Below are 19,520 nucleotides of genomic sequence, written 5' to 3'. Positions count from 1 at the left end.
GTCCCCTCTAGGGCAAAGCACCTGGCTGAGATACGACAAGGTGAGAAGCAGCGTCTGTGCCTTCAGAACCATTCTGTGGTTCCCCAGAGGAACATCCTGCAAATGCGGCTGAGTTACTCCCAGAGAGGGGGTGAGTGACTCTGCACAGAGACCCATATTTTTGGACTCGGGTCATCTTCCTAGACACCACTGGGTGGCAGAGACAGCCTCTGCTAACTGCAGATGTGACATGTGGTGACCACATCATCAGCCTCTCTTCCGTATTGTCTTTATTTTTTCTCTTTAGCAAGACTGCCCAGCCTGTGGGCAAGTTAGGAAGACGATCTGGTTTAGCCGGAATCTGGTGTCAGAGTGACCAATTTCAACCTGAGTTTCACCTGTGCTGGCCACAAGACCTTGTGCGTATGATCCATGTCTATTTGCCCTCAGTTTCCTCTTTCTGATAAATGGGGTTAGTACTATTACCTACTTGTGTTAGGCTGAAAATGCTCCCGCCCCCAAAGAAATCCACGTCCTAATCCCTAGAACCTGCAAAAGATAGCTTACTTGGAAAAACAGTCTTTGCAGAGTGATTAATTTAATGACCTTGACATGAGATTACTTGGATTATCCAGGTAGGCTGTTAATTCCGTCTCAAGGAACCTGGTAAGAAGGGTTCAGTGGGAGATTTATTGACCACGTGAAGAAGAGAATGAGAAGATGGGGACAATGCAGAGAGGTCTGAAGACACTTGCTTTGGAGGTTGGAGTGATGCTGCCATGAGCCAAGGGATGTCAGCAGCCACCAGAAACAGAAATAAGTGGTGTATCCTCCCTAGAGATTCGAAAAAGAACCAGCCCTGTTGACCCCTTCATTATATCCCACTCAGATGGATATTGGACTTCTGACTGGGGCTGTCACAGATTTCTGTTGTTTGAATCTATCATGTATGTGGTATCTTGTTATAGCCGCACCATGAAACTGATGCATACTCTGTGGTGTTATTGGGGAAATTTAATGAGATAATGCATGTAAAACATTTCTCAGAGTCCTTGGTATTACACAGTAAGCCTTGCATAAGTATTAACAAGTATTATCATTTTATTTTGAACCTGGGGGACGATTTACATTGGACACTGCAAGCTGGTGACAGGCTTGCGAGAGGGTGTCCCTGCTGGGTCACCGTGACTTGCAAGCTAAGCTTCTGCTTTCTCTTTTGGCAAAAGGGGTTGAGTGAGTCCTGCCCTGCTTGCCTGCCCTGGAGTTGCGAGGATCAAATGAGTTAATGAACGTGAAAGTTCTCTGCACGTCACCCGCGGGACTGTTAAGCTGTGGTCACAAAGGCCGGGACCAAACCGAAGCACATCAGAGTGGGCTGGCCGCGAGCTCGGTGCCTCTGGCGCTATGAGGTGAGATCATCTCCCTGGGCTTTTGTTCCTGCCTTTCTGAGCTCATTTGCTGGTTTCTCCCCCTAATCCCGGCCCCTTCAGCCCTGAGCGGAGCCTCCGATGACAAAGCTCCAATGGTCCCAGCCAGCCCTGAGCCTCCCCTCGGGGCACATTGCTGCTTGTTTCTATTTTTAAGAGGCACAAACAAAAACAAACACCAAAATATACTAACCCTAAAAATGATTTACAATGCCCGACGCAGAGATTAGGTCAACGGATTCCAACTTAAAGTCACTAAGGGTTCGAGATGTTTCTGGGGTCTTTCATTTTCTGTTTTAAGGTAAGAGGCCCGTGAGACCCAGCATTGGGGTGTCAACTTAGATGGGAACAAGTTCAACCCTTGTCAAATGCTCGAGAGTGGTGAGTTCATCGGTAAAGCCCTCCCAGGAGATGGGCTCTCTTAGCCGGAGAAGGCAAAGGAAGCACACAGGAAGGCAATCGTCCTGTCCGCCGCGATTGGCTTTGTCCTTTACTGCGGTTTCCTCGGTTTCTCTGACCCGAGGGCCCTCAAAGGTATGTGTTGTGAGAACAGCCTGTTACCGGGGACTTGGCCTGTTTTCCTCTGGTTGATTTATTCTGATCTGCGCGCCCCCCCGCAACATAAAGGGCCTCATTCATCTGCATTCATTCACTTAGAAACTATGCGTTGGGAACCCACTGCATTCCAGGCACTGGGTTAGGTGCTGGGCGAACAATGCTGAGTGCAGTGCGTGTGGTGTGTGGGGGTCTAGGGTTCAGCGCAGATGACAGCATGGCCCAGGGACAGGACACTGACAGCCTGCAACGGTGTCACAAAGGGACACCTGGGCAGGCAGCGTCTCTGGTGCAGAGGAGGCTCCTCTGAGCAGGTAGGCCTGTGGGGTGAGTAGGGGTCACTTGGACCAAAAGGAAAGTGGGACACATTCGATTTCAGAGAGGACAGAGTGTGAGTGTGGAAGGGCCCAAAGGGAGAAAAATCCTGTAGGAAGAGCTAGAAAGGAGGAGGCATGGTAGGAAGCAGAGGGAAGAAGAGTTTGAAGTGCAGCTAAAGGAGTAGAAGCCAAAATAGGAGCCTTGTGGCCATCACAGGGTGAGTGCTGTCTGGGGAAGAAAACCCTCGTCTCCCCGGCCTCGCCCCAGAGATGCCCTGGTGTGGGCCTTCCCTGGGCCTGTCCAGTGTCCGAGTTGATCTTGACCAAGGGAGGAACCTTTAGAAAGCTGGACCTTGAAGGCAGGTGCTGAGACTGGAGCCTGTTCTAGGTCTCCTGTTGGCCTCTTGTCCAACAAAGGGTCAGCCTCAGTGTCTGGGAAGACCCAGGCCTCTATTCTGAACAGGTCTCTATTCTTACTCCTGCCTCGAACCCTGCTCTATGGCTAGTGTTTCATTCATTGACAATTATTTCATGATCACCGTCACACGGAAGGTGCTCCTCTGGCCTGGGGATGCCTTGCTGGGCAGAAGACAGCCCCCGGCCTGCTCTAGTGAACGTCAAGTCCAGGGTGGGGAAGGGCAGTAGCTTGGGCCTTCCACTATCAGATGTCACTTCCCCCTTGACCCATTATCTGAACCTCTGTGGTCACCCTCCATGGACTGCCTGCCCTCCCTTCCCTTATCACAGGAGCCTGGTGGTAGGCCTGACCTCACCCTCTGCAGGGGATGGCCATTGCCGTGGTGGGCCAGGGTGAGTCTCCAGTTCTGTTCCAGCTCCACTCGCTGGCTTCTTGGCCACCTGGCCCCAAGCTTCGGGCTGGAGCCGAGACACTAAAAGCATCTTGCCGAGATCCACCACCCTACAGAGGGACTGCAGATGCCCAGAAAGGCCATCTTCCTTGTGGGTTTCCTCTGGGCACGAGTCCCTGCTCACCCTTCAGAAGGTGGTGTGGGAACCCTGGAACTGCAGGGAACTCCCATAGCCGCGGCCCGTGGGCCGCTGCGGGGGATGCTGCGTGCCCTGTGGAATCGGCCCTTAACTGTAGAAGCGACTGACTTCAGGCAGAGTGTGGCACTTGTGAGCCTTTACGATGTTGGTGGCATAGCAAACGCACTGCCACCTTGCCCACTGTCTTGAGGGGAGGAGCCAGCAAGGTGGCTAGGGAGCTCCCCGCTAGCCGGGGTGGGCCTGCTGCCAAGCTCTGCCAGCCCCTGCAGCCACGCTCTGGAAACCCCGGCTGCACCCAGCCAAGCAGCGGCTCCTCAGGAAAGGAGAGAGGCTCACCTGCCAGTGGCCGGCAGAAGGAGGCAGCATCGGATCATGGATAGAGCTGCTCTGGGGCGGCGGCCGCTCCCGGTTCTGGTGGCTTTTGAACTGCAGTCCCGGCAGTCCTTGCCGGTCAGTGGGGTTTTTCCGTGTGGTCCCTGGCCCTGACATCGAGGATCCTGAGACTCCTTCCTCCTTTGGTTTGCTTCTGGGAGAATTTACAATAACTAGCCCTTTGTTAGCAGTGCCTCCAGAACACGTTTGTTCCTTTGCTCTTTTTGGAACAAGACTTCCCTCCTGGTGGCCAAGAAGCCTGTCCCCACCACAGGGACCAGGGACCTCTCCCTGAGCTCCCCCTGCCAACTCCCCAGCTTCACTTCAGGTCTCCCAGGTGCTTCTGGTGCCCTTGGGGGTGTCGTGGGGCACACACTTGAAGCATCCTTGAGGTGTCCCTGCCCCTTCCGGTGCCCCTTTTGCGCAGGATTGCGCCCCCACTCCCTACCCCAGGCACGACAGCTCATAATACAGGGACGCTGCAGACCACGAGGGGTTCCTAAAGCTGCAGAATAGCAGGACCGCCGTTCTCTTTTTGCGCAGAGCAACTAGGTCATGATTAGTAAGGGTGGGGGTGCCGGCTGGCGGAGAGTGCCGAAAGGTGGAGCTGCCCTGTCTGGTCACCAGCTTGGCTTAGCTTGCTACCTTTGGTCCATAAGGTGGACTCCTATGCCATTTTTAATGTGCTTATTGAAATCTATGCTTGACGTGGAAAAATGCCCACAGTATATTACTGAGTGAGTAAAAGCAAGCAAATAAATATGCCTGACAACAATGTAGAAAAGGTGCACAAATGTGGCACATGTGCTGGGTATACCCGTGTCAAAGTGATGGGGTCTTTACTGACATAATCCAACACGTGGTTATTCTGAGAGTCAGAAAATGACTTGGAAATTTCTTATTCTGCTTTCAGTGAGTCTGAACTGACTGCAGTGAGTATCTCTTGATTTTATAATAAGAAAAAAAATCCTTTTAATTTTTTAAAAGTTAATTGCAACCTGTTCTGTTTTATTCATTTTAATGAAATGATAGATATCCTATCAGTTTTTCCGAAAGCTCTTTACATTACTGGCATTCACCGGCCAAATTAAGACAAAATGGTATTAGAAAAGTAAAAATTTTAAATTTAGAAATAATAGACACTCCAGAGAATCTAATGATCCAGTTGTAAACATTGAAATATAAACGGCTTGCCATAGTTTATGGTTTACACAATAAGTCAGAGCCATGTATTAGTTGTCAGCATCAGAGAGGGAGATTGGTGGGGAGGCTCCAGCAGCAGGCTGGGGAGCAATCCCAAGTACAAGTGATGCTATTGTCACAACAGGGGTGCAGACAGCATAGGAGGCTCTGCATGGCCACGGGAGTGATCTCTGGCCAGACATGAACAGAGATCTCCCTTTCCTTCAATTTTGATTTTCTGGACTTTGTGTCTGAGTCCACATTCAGCCAAGCCTTTTCCTGGTAAACTTGTGCCCTGTCTCTCTATGGGGTGGAGGTGGGGGGCTTCTGCTCAGATCCTTTACTGAGAATCAGCTGTCACAGTCACCCAAGAAAATGATCATCACTCCTAAGTCCCCCGAAACAAAGTCCTTTTCTTGCTAAACATCTCTGCATGCAGCCCCTCTCTGAAAATGCTGCAGCGAGGTTGGAATTTCAGCCAGAGATGTTTTCAAATTTCCATGCAAGAAGTCATTTCTTTAAAGAGATCCTGATACGACATGCATCATCTCTGAAATCCAGATCTTGGGTCAGGTTTTTATCTAACATAGGAAAGGAGCAGCAGGGGTGGGGACAGGGTTTTAAAAAAATTAGTTGAACCAAGTTAAATATTTTAAAATAATTACCTTTAGGGCCAAACATAAACAACAACATACATACAAGACAATTAAAATTATCTTTTTAATCACAGTCAGAGGGGTTAAAAAAAAGAACTGAATGAACAGCTCTGTTTCCCAATTAATAACAAAACAGGATTCATTCTACAAAACCTATATTTTTATATTTTAAAAAAGCCTGTATTTTTTTTAGCAGTTCCCTAGCTTTGAGAATATATTTTATAAATAGAAAACAGAAGTGAAAACAATGCACAGTACCTCTGTATGGGCAGGTCTGGGCTGCTAATAAGAATGTTGCAAAGCCAAGGTCAACAGCAGCTACCCTGTTACCCTTCACACCAGCTCCTCACAGTGTGTCTCCTTCACAGTGATGGAGACAGTCTGTTCTTTTCATGTTTTCAAGTAACTTCCTCCTTATTTCATGTATCTATTTGTTTTTCCAGCAAGATCTCCGGCTGAGGCCAAGGACCAGTCGCGCTCTTGGTCTTATATTTCCCACCATTCTGGTTGTCACAGAACCTGGGAGTATGGCAGGTGCCTCACATGATTTTCTCACTGGCAAGAAAGAGTCGGAATCAGAACATAATAGGTTTTTATCTAACTTTCTGACTCCAGCTCATTGACAATGGCTTTTTTGAAAATTTGAGTTAAGAAAGATTCTGAGGATGAGTTGGGCTTCACAAAAGGAATACTGTGGTTGACAGATAATGTCAGCCAAGGGTACAAGAGTGGCAGTATCTCTGTGCTGTTCAGTCCCCATGCCTGAATAAATCAACCCCAGAACCACCCCAACTCTGGACTCTGTTATATGAGATTTCAAGGTATCATCATGTAAACTACTTTTGATAGATAGTTTTCTTACTTGCAGCTAAAATCTTCCTAGATAATCTTTTATTCACTAATCCCAAATCTTCAATAGAATTATTGAAGATGATAGTCAAATAATAGAATTATTTGACTCAGAAATCATGATTTTTTTCCACTAATGAGTTATGAAAAGCCACATAAGGTAATGAGAAAAACTTCTCAAATATTAACTCTTTTACCTATGAGTTGAGTAACTTCTACCTAACTTTTCTTAAGAATGTCAGCTGTAAATATGAGGTGACGTGTCCCGCAGGGTTACTGTGGGAATTAAGTGAGAGGACTTGGTGCCCGGGAGCACTGAACACACTGGACGGCAGCTCTGGGGGGTCTTCCTTCCCAGGCCACTGAGGAGTCCTGGGGACCCTGGAGAAGGTGCATTGTCACCAGAGCTGGTGTTGGCATCTTTGTCTCTGCACAGAGGGCTCCAGAAGCCTGGGGAGAGGGTGGCAGCTGCCTGGTGCACCCAGGGACTCCTGCCCCACAATCCCCTTGGCTCTGCTGGAGTGAGCCGTCCATCTCCTCTGCACAAACTCATCTGCGAGGTGGAAACCTTCAGAAAGTAGATGCATTCTATACCTTGGAAGGTTTTTTTTTTTCTTTTTATTACTGGGCTTCTGATAAATTAAAGGGAGATGAGTTGTTCTTGAACCAAAGAAAATTCTGTGTTAAATTAGAATTTAGATCCAGTCTGCGTCTGCTCTATTAGACCAACGGGTTTGGCAGAGGGGACTTGTGCTGTGGGACTGTTTTAACTTATTCCCTTGGTCAAAAAGATCCTTACTGACTTTTCCTGTGATTTGTTAGTCTGCCATGGGGGCTCTTGTTCCCTCATATAAAGAAAAAAGCTGAAGTTTGGGGAGAATGACTTAATATTTAGGAATCGATTCAACAACTAGCAGAATTTCATGCGAGTTAGGAGACTGGGGTTGGAGTGCACGCAGGTTTGGGCCTTCACCCTGCCACCTGGCAGCTGTGTGACCTTAACCCAACTGCTACCTTCTCCCAGCCTCTGCATCCACCTCTGTGGAGAGATGCCTGGGAGGGCCGGATGAGATCTTCCCAGAGTCCAGGGGCTCAGAACAAGCGGCCTGTGCCTGTCAGGCTCCTCTGCTCAGGAGGTCTGGGCTGGACTGCCACACATGGCTGCAGCTGGCTGGGCCCCACCTGGGGCAGCTCTGCTCCACAGGCCCCTGCCCTGCTCCAAGGCCAGCCTAGGGGAGGCCTCCCGGGGAAGGCCGAGAGGCAAGAGCCCTGCCCAGTCACTCAAGGGCTGAGGCCTTCTGCCCCTCCTGCTGGTCACATGGCCAAGCACAGAGTCTGGGGCAGGGAGTGACCCTGGCTCCCAGGGCCTGGCTGCCTGGGCCTTGCTTCCTTCTGAGCCATAACCTACGTGTTCTAATGCAAGTGCCAGGCTGGCGGGCTGTGAGGATGAGCGGACGTGTGCTGAGCGCCAACGCAGGGGCAGCCACGTCCTTCCACCTTCAGGGTACCACGGCTAGGTATGCGCCAGCTCCCCCGTGAGTGCAGTTGAGGACCACAGGGGACAAAGCCACGAGCAAAGCATAAAAACAGTCTGCTGTGTGGTGGCTTAAAACAGGCTCCTAACTTCTTTGATATCCCTCCATTCAGGAGGCGGAGTCTAATTTCCTCCTTCTTAACCCAATGTGAATGTCAGACTTCGTGACTCAATATGGGAGCCAGCAGGGAAAGCATGGGAGACAAAGATGGAGGGAGGAAGGGAGAGAGGGAGGGAGGGAGAGAGAGGAAGGACAGGAAGTGGACTTCCACGTATCCAAGGTGCAGTGAGTTCCGGTGGTCAGGGTGTTTGGCACAAACCTGGGAGGCTCCTGGATAGCCCTGGCTTTCCCCATACATATGTGGCAAGTGGCTGGTGTCAACTGCTGCGTCACCTGTTCTCTCTGCAAGGCAGACAAGCCTCCGATAGTCACAGGTGCCACCTTGTGACCAGAAGAGGTCCAGAGAATGCTAGAGTTGCTGGTGTTGGCATCGCTATTCAAAACTAGCGTTATCCACCTTCAGATCCGTTTTTATGCGGGAGAAGCTAACCAGGGCTGGCCAGGTTTCCTGTCACATGTGAAACACTCCTGAAGAACGCAGAGTGCCAGGGTAGTAGGCTGCCTGTGGCCCCCGAGGACATCTCTGTGCTCACGTCCAGAGCCTTCACAGAACGAAACAGGGCTCTCCTTCTCCTCAAATTAGGATGAGAACAAGGGGCACTGCCTTGGGTAGCAGTGGGGACTTTGCAGAACGACTAACTAAGGATTTGGATGTGGGGACTTCATTCTGGATTTTGCAGGGGGCACAAAAGTTGTCACAGTGCCTTTATGGTGCAGGCTGATGATCGGGAGGAGTGGCAAGGTGCTGCTGGAAAACGAGACCAGAGTGACACAGCCACAAGCCGGGGACCCTGGGTGGCCACCAAAGGCTGGAGAAGGCAAGGAAAGGATTCTCCTCGGTGACTTCTATAAGGAGCCAGCGCGGCCACACTGTCTGCTTCAGCCCCTTGAGACTCACTTCAAACTCCTGACGCCAGGTCTGTACGGAATAGGTCTGGGTTGTTTTTAAGTCACCACGTCTATGGCGGCTGGTGCTGCAGCGGAGGAAACTCATTCAGTGTAGGACCAAAGACCCACAGGCGCGCCACCACAGAGCAGTGGGGACCCCAGGTATGGCCTGGGGGTCGGGAGGGGCTTATCTGAGGGAGTGATGATGGAATTGACAGAAAGATGAGCTGGCCTTTGCTTGGTGAAGAGCAAGGAGGCAGAGAACAAGAAGCGTTTATTTGCGTGCCGAGGCATGCATCTGTAATCCCAGCAGCTTGGGAGGCAGGAGGATTGTGAGTTCAAAGCCAGCCTCAGCAAAAGCGGGGCACTAAGCAACTCAGTGAGACCCTGTCTCTAAATAAAATACAAATGGGGCTGGGATGTGGCTCAGTGGTTGAGTGGCCCTGAGTTCAATCCCTGGTACCAAAAAAAAAAAAGAAAAGAAAAAGAAAAGAAGCATTTATTTGAGGCTTCCCAAGCGCTGCACTAGTGAGGAAGAGGCCATGGTGACTTCCACGAGGAGACGAAGAAAAAAAGGTGCTTCACCTTCTCCCGTGTCCTCCTTTCTACACTCCTTCTTCCTCTGACTTCCATTTCTGATTCTTCTTCCCCTTGTTCTCGTTGTAATTTGAGGAGAAAAAGAGCCTGTTAGCCTGTTTCCTTAACCTCCATCCACCTGCCTCTGTGCAGGTACCAGGCAGACATTGACCACATGGGAATGTGCACCGGCTGGTGAGCTGCTGCACACACATACACGTGTGCACACGCACACACACACACGCTTTGAGGGTGCTGGACACTCTCTGCTTATGAAAAAAAAAATGGCCTGTCACGTCAAATGCTCCAGGAGAGAAAAACGGTTCTCTTTTATGTCATCATTTGCTCAAAGGCAGATACAGTGTTCGTTCACATGTTTCTTCTCCCTGATTATCTGGTACAAAGCTCTCCGTGTGGGAATAGTTGCAGGTTTTCTTGTCATTCGCCAGCTCTGGTTTATATAAAAATGGATCATTTGTTGAGGCGAACTTCAAAGCTAGAGAGTGCCCTAAGTCAGAAGTGGTTCCGTCTTTTAATTCAGGCATAATCCTATCAGAGACACAGCTCTCGGGGTTGGGGAATCCTTTTAGGGCTCTTTGATCAAGGGAGCACTTTTGCGGTCAGGGACTTCAGCTGTCCAAGTCCTGAAAATAACAGGGCGCCCGTGGACTCTCTGGAAATGTCAGTTTCGTTTCTGGTGAAGAGAAGCATATTCCCCCATGGGCCACTCCCCGCTTTTCAGTTCAGGGGAAGAGTGGAAGCAGCAATGTCCTTGGGCTGTGCTGTGGACGCCTAGCCCGTGCTGGGATGCCAGGTCACGTCAGGTGGCCTTCAGTTGTACGTATGGGTCAGTGCCTTGTGGTGGCGGGGCATAACGGGTCCCATGCTTGTTCCTGAAGCATCCTAGAACCGTCTTTCTGAGTGCATGAGAAGTACGCCCGGTTTTGGCTTTGGTCTTTCACGTCTCTGGACTTCTTGTTGGCTTCTGTTTAACACCCTGTCCAGTCTTCATCCGACACTGATGAGCTCCGGGCCCCTGCTGCCTGCACCTCTCCACCTGCCCGTGCCTGCTTCCCCTCCTCCTCTCACCTGCCGCAGCCCCGCCCCTTGATCTGTTAGCACACCACGCACCTTCCCACCTGGGACACTTGATCTGCTCAGTCCTGGGTGTTCTCCACCCAGAATCCCATGCAGCTGACCCTCACCTCCTTCCACCCTCCGTCACACGCTGCCTTTCCTGCCAGGTGGCCCTGTCTACCCCATCCCAACTCTCCTCTGGTGTTCTCCATGTTTTTTCTCTACTTTATTTTATCTCTACAGTGCTTTCCACCCTCCAGAATGTCACACAGCTCCTTGCTCACTGTGTCTCCCCTTTGAAAACACAAGCTTCACCAATGCGGCGAGCTTGCGCATCTGGTTTGCTGCCGTATTCCCGGGATCTGGAACAGGGCCTTGCAGACAGGAGATGCTCATTATGAATTTTTTTATTTAAATGGACAGATGAGAGAGTTGGTGGTTGACTGTTCAGGTAGCTTCTAGTCAGAATGGAGGGGCCTGGCTTTGTTTTCGTGGTATTTTCATTCGTACTTTCTTTGTAAGGAAAATGGCACCGGCATCTGGGCTCAAGTTCCTGGTCCGACATTCCTTAAGAATTTCACATTCTGAGTCCCCAGTTATCTTTCAAGGCTGTGTAGTCCATGACATTATTTAATGTGCTCCTGGGGTTATTCACAGCCCAGTTGAAATGTGGATTGCATTGGGTTCTTAAATGCACCTTTTGAGGCCTGTTATCAATATACATTTTTTATTTTCTTCTGAGATTTCATGTATAGTTCACATTTTTCATAATCTGGAGGATGAAATTTGTTGACAAGAGGGGTGTTTACTCTTTTTTTTTTTTTTTTTTACTGGCTTGCTTCAAATGTAACTGATGGGCTCACCAATCAAATTTAGATTTGAGCTGTATCCCAGGCACCATCTTGGAAGTTGGCCCTCACCAGTGGGCTCATTGGTGAATTTGTTTTGCAAAAGCACTAGTGTTAGAAAACTGAACGATGCTGGAAAAATATTTAGGGAGGCAAACCAGTCATCATTTATACAACCCTCGTGGCATGCCAGGTGTCACACGGGGAAACGGCCTGCCACCACTTACCCTGTGGGGCGCATTCTTCAGAAGGGTGGACACCTCCAGACATCTCCAGACAACTCTGAATCCACCAGTTCTCAAACTCTGGATAGATCAAGGTCATCTGGAGAAGCTGGCAAGCATACACAGTCCCAGGTGTGTCCTGCTTCAAGGACCCTGAGCTCCAGGTGCTGATGCTTCACCCCAAAGTGAGCCCCTCTGCTCCAAGAGTCTTCACACTGAGTGCGTCAGAATCACCTTGGGGAGCTTTTGACCTTCAGAGCACACTGGAGTCCAGGTGATCTTGAAACAGGCTCATACCTCGGGCTTCCTGTGCCTATCTGCTGTACCTCACATGATGGTGGCAGGCTGTGCCTTGCTCGGAGTCCTGAATACCCCACCTCTCTCTGCCTTCTGTGCCATTCAGCTGTTGGTTAGACCCCAAAATGCCCCAAATTTGAGGACAGGCTTTTGTGGAGCCAAGGAGGCCTTGGTCTTTCATTTGATTACAGTGTGTTTTTGCTATGAGGGGCTTTTGCATTGGTTATGCTTTTTGACGTCCAGATGAATTAGTCTATTGTGACATTTAAAGTCCAACCCTGGGTTTCTCCTCTCTGCCTGTCATGGTGGGGGTAGAATTAGGGTCAGGGTGACGGTTAGGGTGGCCCTGCCTCTAGAGAAGCCTGTCACATTTTCCTAAGCCCAGCCCGTCCACCTCTCTCTTCTGATGCTCTCTAAACCCAACAAGGTTAGAGGGGACCATTTTACAGAAAACTGTTCAGGGGCTCAAGGTGACTGGGTTTGTGGCCAGGGATTTTGATTCCCAGAGGTAGTGGAATACACAGAGCTACGGGCCTGGGCTGGGCGAGATCTCCAAGGACTGTACCTAACGAGGCACTCACACACGTCAGCCAGCCATGTGACACTAGCTAGACTTAGGGTTCTGGTGATAAATTGGCATTAATGAAATCTCAATATCTACCCACGAGGAGAAAAACAAAAATCCATACCAGGCCCTGATGGGCCATTAGGTGTTAATAGGAAGAAGGCAGGTGCCCAGCAGAGCCAGGCCTGAACGAAGCGGGCCCAGTCCCTGCACCACGACGTCTCAATTACAAGCTGGGTTAAGAGCAGGGTGATGAAGGTGGACGGCGGTGCCCCTTCCCTCGGGCCTGAGGGCTGGCCTGGCACAGGCCTCAGCCCTGACCCTGTGTTTCAACCCCTCTGTGGGCGTGGTGAGACTGTCCTCACCTGCAGGCCCGGGGCCAGTGGACTGGACGCCTTTCCCTCGGGGCTGGCTGGCTGCCGTGTGTGTGGTGCTGCCTGCATCTGCCCACTCCAGGCTCCTCCTAACGGTTGACCAAGGTGTCCAGATAGCAACCATTTTGTCACCTATGTGCACATCTTGTCTCCCTCTTTTTAAATCCGTTGTGTAACATAGTTTATCCACCACAAACTTTAACTGTTGTCAATAAACAATTCAAGGAGTGTTTTTGTCAGATTTGCAGAGTCCTTTCGCCATCACCATACTCTAGCTTTAGACTTTCCAGCCAACCCCAAGGTTCCCCTAGCCCCCTGGAGTTGCTTCTGCTCCGGGCTCTGGCTGTGGGCAGCCTCTGATCTGCTTCCGTCTCCACGGGTGAGCCCTCTCTGGATGCTCCACATCAGGTGTGCAGCAGGCGGGCCTTTCTGTGGCTCCTTTCCCCCTGCCTGATGGTTGTGGAGCCATCCACCAGCACGTGTCAGGAATCCTCTGCTTTTCATTGAAGAGTAGTGTTTCACTGTGGGGACAGGCCATGTGTGTGCCCTCCCCGTCCGTACCCACAATGGTGCTCCTACAGCCTCAGCCAGAAAGCCCACTGCCCGGATGTGACCATCTGGGGAAGCAGAACCACTGGCCCTCCCCACCTTCAATAATGCCACTGAGCCTGGGCCTTGCCCCCTTTAAATACAGCCCAGAAGCTTCCGGTGCTCACATGTACACACTCCCGCTCTGGGCAGAGCCTCTGCCAACCTAGCTGGCAGAGGGACAGTAGTCTGGCGATTTTGATGATGATGATGGTGATGATGGTGGTGATGGCAGTGGAAGTCATGGTGATTGTGATGGTGGTGAGGCTGATAGTGCTGCTGGTAGTCATGGTGGTGGTAACAGTGGTGATGGTGATGGTGAGGTGATGGGGGTATTAGTAATGGTAAGGGTGGTATTGGTGGTGATGTTGGTGATAATGGTGGTGTTGATGATGGTGGTGGTGGTAATGGTGGTGTATTGATAGTGGCGGTGGTAATGGTGGTGTATGAATGGTGGTGGTGGTAATGGTGGTGTATTGATAGTGGTGGTGGTAATGGTGGTGTATTGGTGGGGTGGTAGTAATGGTGGCATATTGGTGTGGTGTTGGTTGTGATAATAGTGTTATATTGATGATGGTGGTAGTATTGGCATATTGATAGTGGTGGTGTATTGGCGGTGGTGGTAATGGTGGTGTATTAATGGTGGAGGTGGTAATGGTGGTGTATTGATGATGATGGTGGTAATGGTGGTAGTAATGGTGGCATATTGGTGTGGTGGTGGTGGTGGTAATGGTGATGTATTGATGGTGGTAGTAGTATTGGCATATTAATGGTAGTGGTGGTAATGGTGGTGGTAATGGTGGCATATTGATGGTGGTAGTGGTGGCATATTGATGGGGTGGTGGTAATGGTGGTGTATTGGTGGTGATGGTGGTGATGGTGGTGATGATGGTGAATGATGGTTGCAGTTACATGCCAGAACTCTGCAGTTCCACTGTTCTTTCTTATGTAAAGTTCTATAGTTTTACAAGCATATATACTTCTCAGATTGCTGTATGCCTTTGACGACTTTCAGAGCACTGAATAGTTGTTGTCTGTTTGGTCTAACATTAGAATTGCTTTTGGGGAAAGGATTTGCTAATCTCCTTATTCAGCCAAAGTTGGGGGGCTCCTCCTGTCTCTCAATCTCTTGACTGACTTTTAACTTAGCTGTGAGGTCTACTTTCATATCACAGTTTTAATTTCCATGTGGACATGTGTGTTGATATCTCTTTCATGCCAAGCATATCTTTTGTCTTGTTTAGGGAGACTCCATCCTGTGAGAAATAGAAAGTCTGTGTCCAGGGCTGGGGTGGTGGCTCAGAGGTAGAGTGCTCACCTAGCACATGTGAGGCACTGGGTTCAATCCTCAGGACTACACAAATAAATAAATAAATAAATAAAGCTAAATTTTTTTTAAAAAAGTATGGTGGTCCATTTTCAAAATATAGTATTCAGCCTTATAACAGCCCTTCCCTTTTCCCCACCCTCATTCTAAAATTAGCCAATCACGTAGATTGTACCCCTGAGTCCTCCAATCAGGGGGAAGGGTGGCACTGAATTAGGTCTATGAACAGGCAGACTGGCCACCCAGGTGCACTTGCTCGCAGGTTCTGGTGGCACACCCTTCTGGCAGAAGTCAAGTTTTGCCTTGCCCACCCACTGCCCAGCACATGCTTGATTTCTTGCAGCACCTCATTATTTAACTGACCTCTAATAGTAATGATTAATATTAATACTGCTCTGTAATAACATTTTACAACTTTCTGATTCACACTTAAGGGCTCCTGATTCACATGAAATTGCTTTCTGGACAGGCTGTACACATTTCTAATTCCACCAGAAAAACTATTGGAATTGTTTGAACAATACCTTAGCCAGTGTTCAAATTCACATTTATTTCCTCTCCATTAAAATTCATCTTGTTTTGTGTGCTTATGTTATTTGCCAAATATTTCTTACGAAATATTCCTTAAGAAGTTCTTATACACGAGTATTGAATACTCATTTATCATATTTGCTGCAAATATTTCACCAACCAGCTGTTTGACTATTAATTAATTTTTGTCTTCTAACAGCAATACAAAACCATCTTAGATAAATGGGTAAATAAAAGTAAAAGAAAGATTTTAAAGTACAGCTTCATTTACATCTCAGTATTTGTGGTTTTCCTAGGGGTTATATGTACCTGCATGCATTTATACATAATGATCACCTGGTATACTGTGTTTTTTTTTTCAATAATTATATCCTGAACTTCATATCAAGATAATTGTAGTGATAAAATAGTATTCAATTACAAGGACAGACTTAATTTATTTGATTCACTTCCTTTGGTCCCTGGGTTCTTTGTGGTATTTTACTCTTCCATGTAACACATGGAAGAACAAATTTGTAGCCCAGTCATTATAGATGTTGTACTATTTCCCAGTTTGCTTTGCCAGAGAGCAAACCAGCTTCTGAAGCTTTTGATGCAGGTTCACAAATTGGCCTCCAGAAAATGTATTCCAATTTATATTCTCTCTGGTGGTATGTAAGAGTAACTTCACTTCTGGAGTAGCAGTGTTATTGTTTCGACAGAATCTCTGCAAATTTGAAAGGCAAAACTATCCTTTTAATGTGTTTAGAGTGCATTTACAACTTTATTTATTCTTACAAAACAGTGTGAATAAATCTATATTCACGTGTGGGTGTGCATATACACATCTATATCATTGTGTTCCTGTGCGTACCTATATACCTGTTTAAATGGCAATTATTTGGTTACTAATGAGGTTGGACATTTTTCAGGTTAATTACATTTCTTCTTTTAAGAATTGCCTCATCCCATCACTTGCCCAATTTTTAAATTAGAGTATTGATTTTTTTATTCTTCACTTGATTTCTTTATTTTCACTTTATAAATATGAGACTATGTTGGGTTTTGTGAGGTTTTCTCAATTTAGGCTGTATGGTTAATAATTTCATGCCAGTCGTATAATTTTTATATTAAGAAGACAGCACCATTATACTCCCTCTCATGATTTACTCCCAAACTATGGTTGGTTGTTTGCAAAAATTAGTCAAGAAGCCCCCAAATTCTTCACCTTTCCTTCTGTGCCCTTGGCAGTGTGGCTCTGCAACTCTGCCCCTTGGTGATGAAGTCTTAATCTACGCTGGCTCCCGGACTTGCTTGGCCAGCAGGACAGGATGGATGGGACCATGTGCCACGGGATTCTGCATACCCCGCTCTCATTCCTGGAAGCCTGCCCCCGGAGTGTGACCAAGACCCAGCTAGCCTGTTGGATGATGACAGGCTTCTGGCCTCGCCACGTGATTTTCTGGGCAGGTGAGCCAACTGCTCCACTGGTCAGTGAGGATGTCCTTAACAATCATCCAGGTCAGATGACCTGCCAGCTAACCACCACTGCAGAAGCAAGTCAGGCTGAGGGCGGCTTAGCCAGCTCTGCTCAGCAGCACTGACCTGGCACCCTGGTTGTCAGGAACAGTACACCACGGGTGTTGGAATACTAGGTGTTGTTTGCTGCGTAGCAAAAGATAAATAATACATATTTTTTAAAGGAAGAAAGGTGGTGCAGAATCTGCCTCTTTTTTAACCCTGTATCTGATTGTGATTTTATAAGTATTTTATCTTTCAATGGTTATTTTACATTATTGTATTTGTATTTTATAATCATATGGAAGTTTTCCATGTTCACCACCCATCATTCCATACAAGGTGCTAATATTTGAACTTATTTTAATTTATTCCTCCTTCTGTTATTTTGCCCCATAAAGAGAAAAAGTCATGATACAGTGTTATTTAAAAATGTCTCTTCTAGTCACCATTTATTTCTACTTGGACCATAATTTGTACAAGGTGGAAAAGAAGTATTTTCTGGTGGTCATTTCCTTTGTTATGTAACCCCATGAGAATATTGACTGCTTTCCTATAGGCTGAGATAATCATAACAACTTTAGTGCATTCATGGTGGTACACGTTAGATGAATACACTAGAATTCAGTTCCCAGAAACAAAGCACAGCAAATACATAGAAATTTCCCTCAAAAGTTACTATTGTCCCAGGTTTAACATTATTCAACCATGAACAGCTATATCAAAAATTTAAATAAGCAAACTAGCTAGAATCCAATTTTTTCTTTACAACAGACACTTCTGATAGGGAAGGACTTTTATGCCAATATCTACTAATATTTGTATTGAATGCTTGAGGCTTCTCCAGCCGGGCCCCTTATTTACATGCCAGGAAGGAAGGGCTGACTCAGTCATCATAGTCTCGCAGCTTTGTATCAACCTCTCAAAATGTCATACTCTCAAAGTTTTCTGTGAAATTGTTTTAAATTTGATTTTAATTATTTGAACTGTGGGATTTATAATGTGTATTGTATTTTAGTAGTTTTCTCCTTTAAAATCATAAATGAGTGTTAAAATTTATGCCACTACTTCTCTATAATTTAATAGAGAATGTCTACAAATGCAGGACATCTTTCTGGTGTCCCTGGTTATTGGGCTGGGTATAATATTCTCTGTGTAGTCATTTTTTCTCATTTTAAACCACTGTTAACATGGGCATTATAGGTTTTCTTCTGGCACATATTGTTGGAAAGCCAGCCTGATTATTTTTTTTTTCCCCTTGTGGGAAACCAGGATTTTCTGTCTGGATCCTCTGGATGGTCTTCTATCCTTGAATTTAAAACAAACAAACAACAACAATGAACCAGGCTATTGCTGGGAGTTGCTTCCTGTGTGTTAACTCACCTGCCTTCTCCCTTGCAGAACAGGTTCTTGGTCGGCTCTGCCTTCTGCTCTCTTGCCTGGGCTTCCTGCAGTATCTATGATCCATGTGCCGCAGCTGCGTCTTTGCCACTTACCTATCAACTTCTCTCTCTCCACCTATTTGCTCCTTTACTTAGTGATCTGGAAAAGCTCACCCACTTCTCCACGGGTTTTTTAAATGCTGATTTTAGTCTTCACTGTTACGATGCTATTTTATTTAATTTGGTTATGAGTCCCCCCTTACCTATGTCAGGAACTTTTATAATCCCCCAGTTGTCTTATTGGCATGTCTTCTATGAGTCCCTCATCCTGGAAGCAGCTCTTGCATGACGGGATAGCATGGAGCCTGGAAGGGGTCAGCTGTGTAGCCAGTGACCACAGCTTGCAACTAAAGCCAACCTCCAAGCGGGCTCTTGGGGAACGGTGTAAACAAACGTGCCACTCTTTCTCCCCTCAGATGTGAGGAATCTGCCCTTGTCAATCACTGGCCGAGGGCTGTCTGCAGGGGACATCAATTTCAGGCAACTGCGCTTAGCAGGACTTTGGCAAGTGGAGTTCTGGCCACCTGAGGGTCGCGCTCGGGCAGCCACAGGTGTTGGCCCTGGGAAATCAGCTGGGTCTTTGTGGAAGTTTAAGGGGATCCGAGGGACCATCAGAGGAGGCTACATTCAATAAGAAGAAAACCACCAGGACCGGATCCTGCCCGGAGAAAGCCACGCCCACCAGGGTGGACGGTGACTGATGGCGGCAGGTGTGTGCTTTGACCTTGTCCTTAAATGCCACCCACTTTTGCCAGTTCTTGGCTGTATCTTTTAGCCGCTCTAAGAACTCTGTTTCCTCAAGAATAAGTCAGGTATGACAGTAGGTACTTTGGATGACATTTTATGATGCAAATATGGCATATTATGATATAAACGTGGTAGTACCTAACATCTAACGAATGCTTGAATGTACAGGTTTTTTTTGTTGTTGTTTTGTTTTTTTTCCAGCTGTGAATTTGCCTTTTCTTACTGCTTTGGCTCTATCAATCTTATGATGTAGTGTTTTCTGTGATGTTCAAAGTAGTGTGGGGTGAGAGTGGTATGTGTGATCTTCATGTCACTTGGAATGATTTTAAAAATCATTTGAAGGGTTGCCCCGCTGTCAGACACCTAAAAGGAAAAAAAAGTGAAAAGCAAAGTTGAAAGTAGACCTGGCACTTGTTTTGTGTCTTAATGTTTAAAAGTACTTTCCTCTTAAATGTATATATATATATAATTATTTATATTATAAATAAATAAATATATTTATTTTATTTATGATATAAATATATTTTATAATAAAAATT

General features: G+C 47.3%; 1 long non-coding RNA gene across 10 annotated transcripts in view; it reads left to right on the top strand.

Moving 5' to 3' along the window:
• The window catches only part of LOC144370917 (uncharacterized), a 57,180-nt gene that overhangs the window by 30,086 nt on the left and 7,574 nt on the right, over positions 1 to 19,520 (top strand). For 6 of the 10 annotated variants that reach the window (XR_013431015.1, XR_013431007.1, XR_013431013.1 and 3 more), the window contains 2 exons: positions 1,206 to 1,388; positions 16,526 to 19,382. This is a non-coding gene — a long non-coding RNA (uncharacterized LOC144370917). Of the gene's footprint in view, positions 1 to 1,205; positions 1,389 to 1,707; positions 1,941 to 8,717; positions 8,918 to 16,525; positions 19,383 to 19,520 lie in introns of those variants that run through there. The other 4 variants (XR_013431012.1, XR_013431008.1, XR_013431011.1 and 1 more) reach the window with 4 other exon arrangements.

Source organism: Ictidomys tridecemlineatus, chromosome 15, assembly GCF_052094955.1.
Source record: "Ictidomys tridecemlineatus isolate mIctTri1 chromosome 15, mIctTri1.hap1, whole genome shotgun sequence".
Lineage (NCBI taxonomy): Eukaryota > Metazoa > Chordata > Mammalia > Rodentia > Sciuridae > Ictidomys > Ictidomys tridecemlineatus.
The sequence above is the reverse complement of the archived record's forward strand: the minus strand, read 5'-3'. Positions and strand labels throughout refer to the sequence as shown.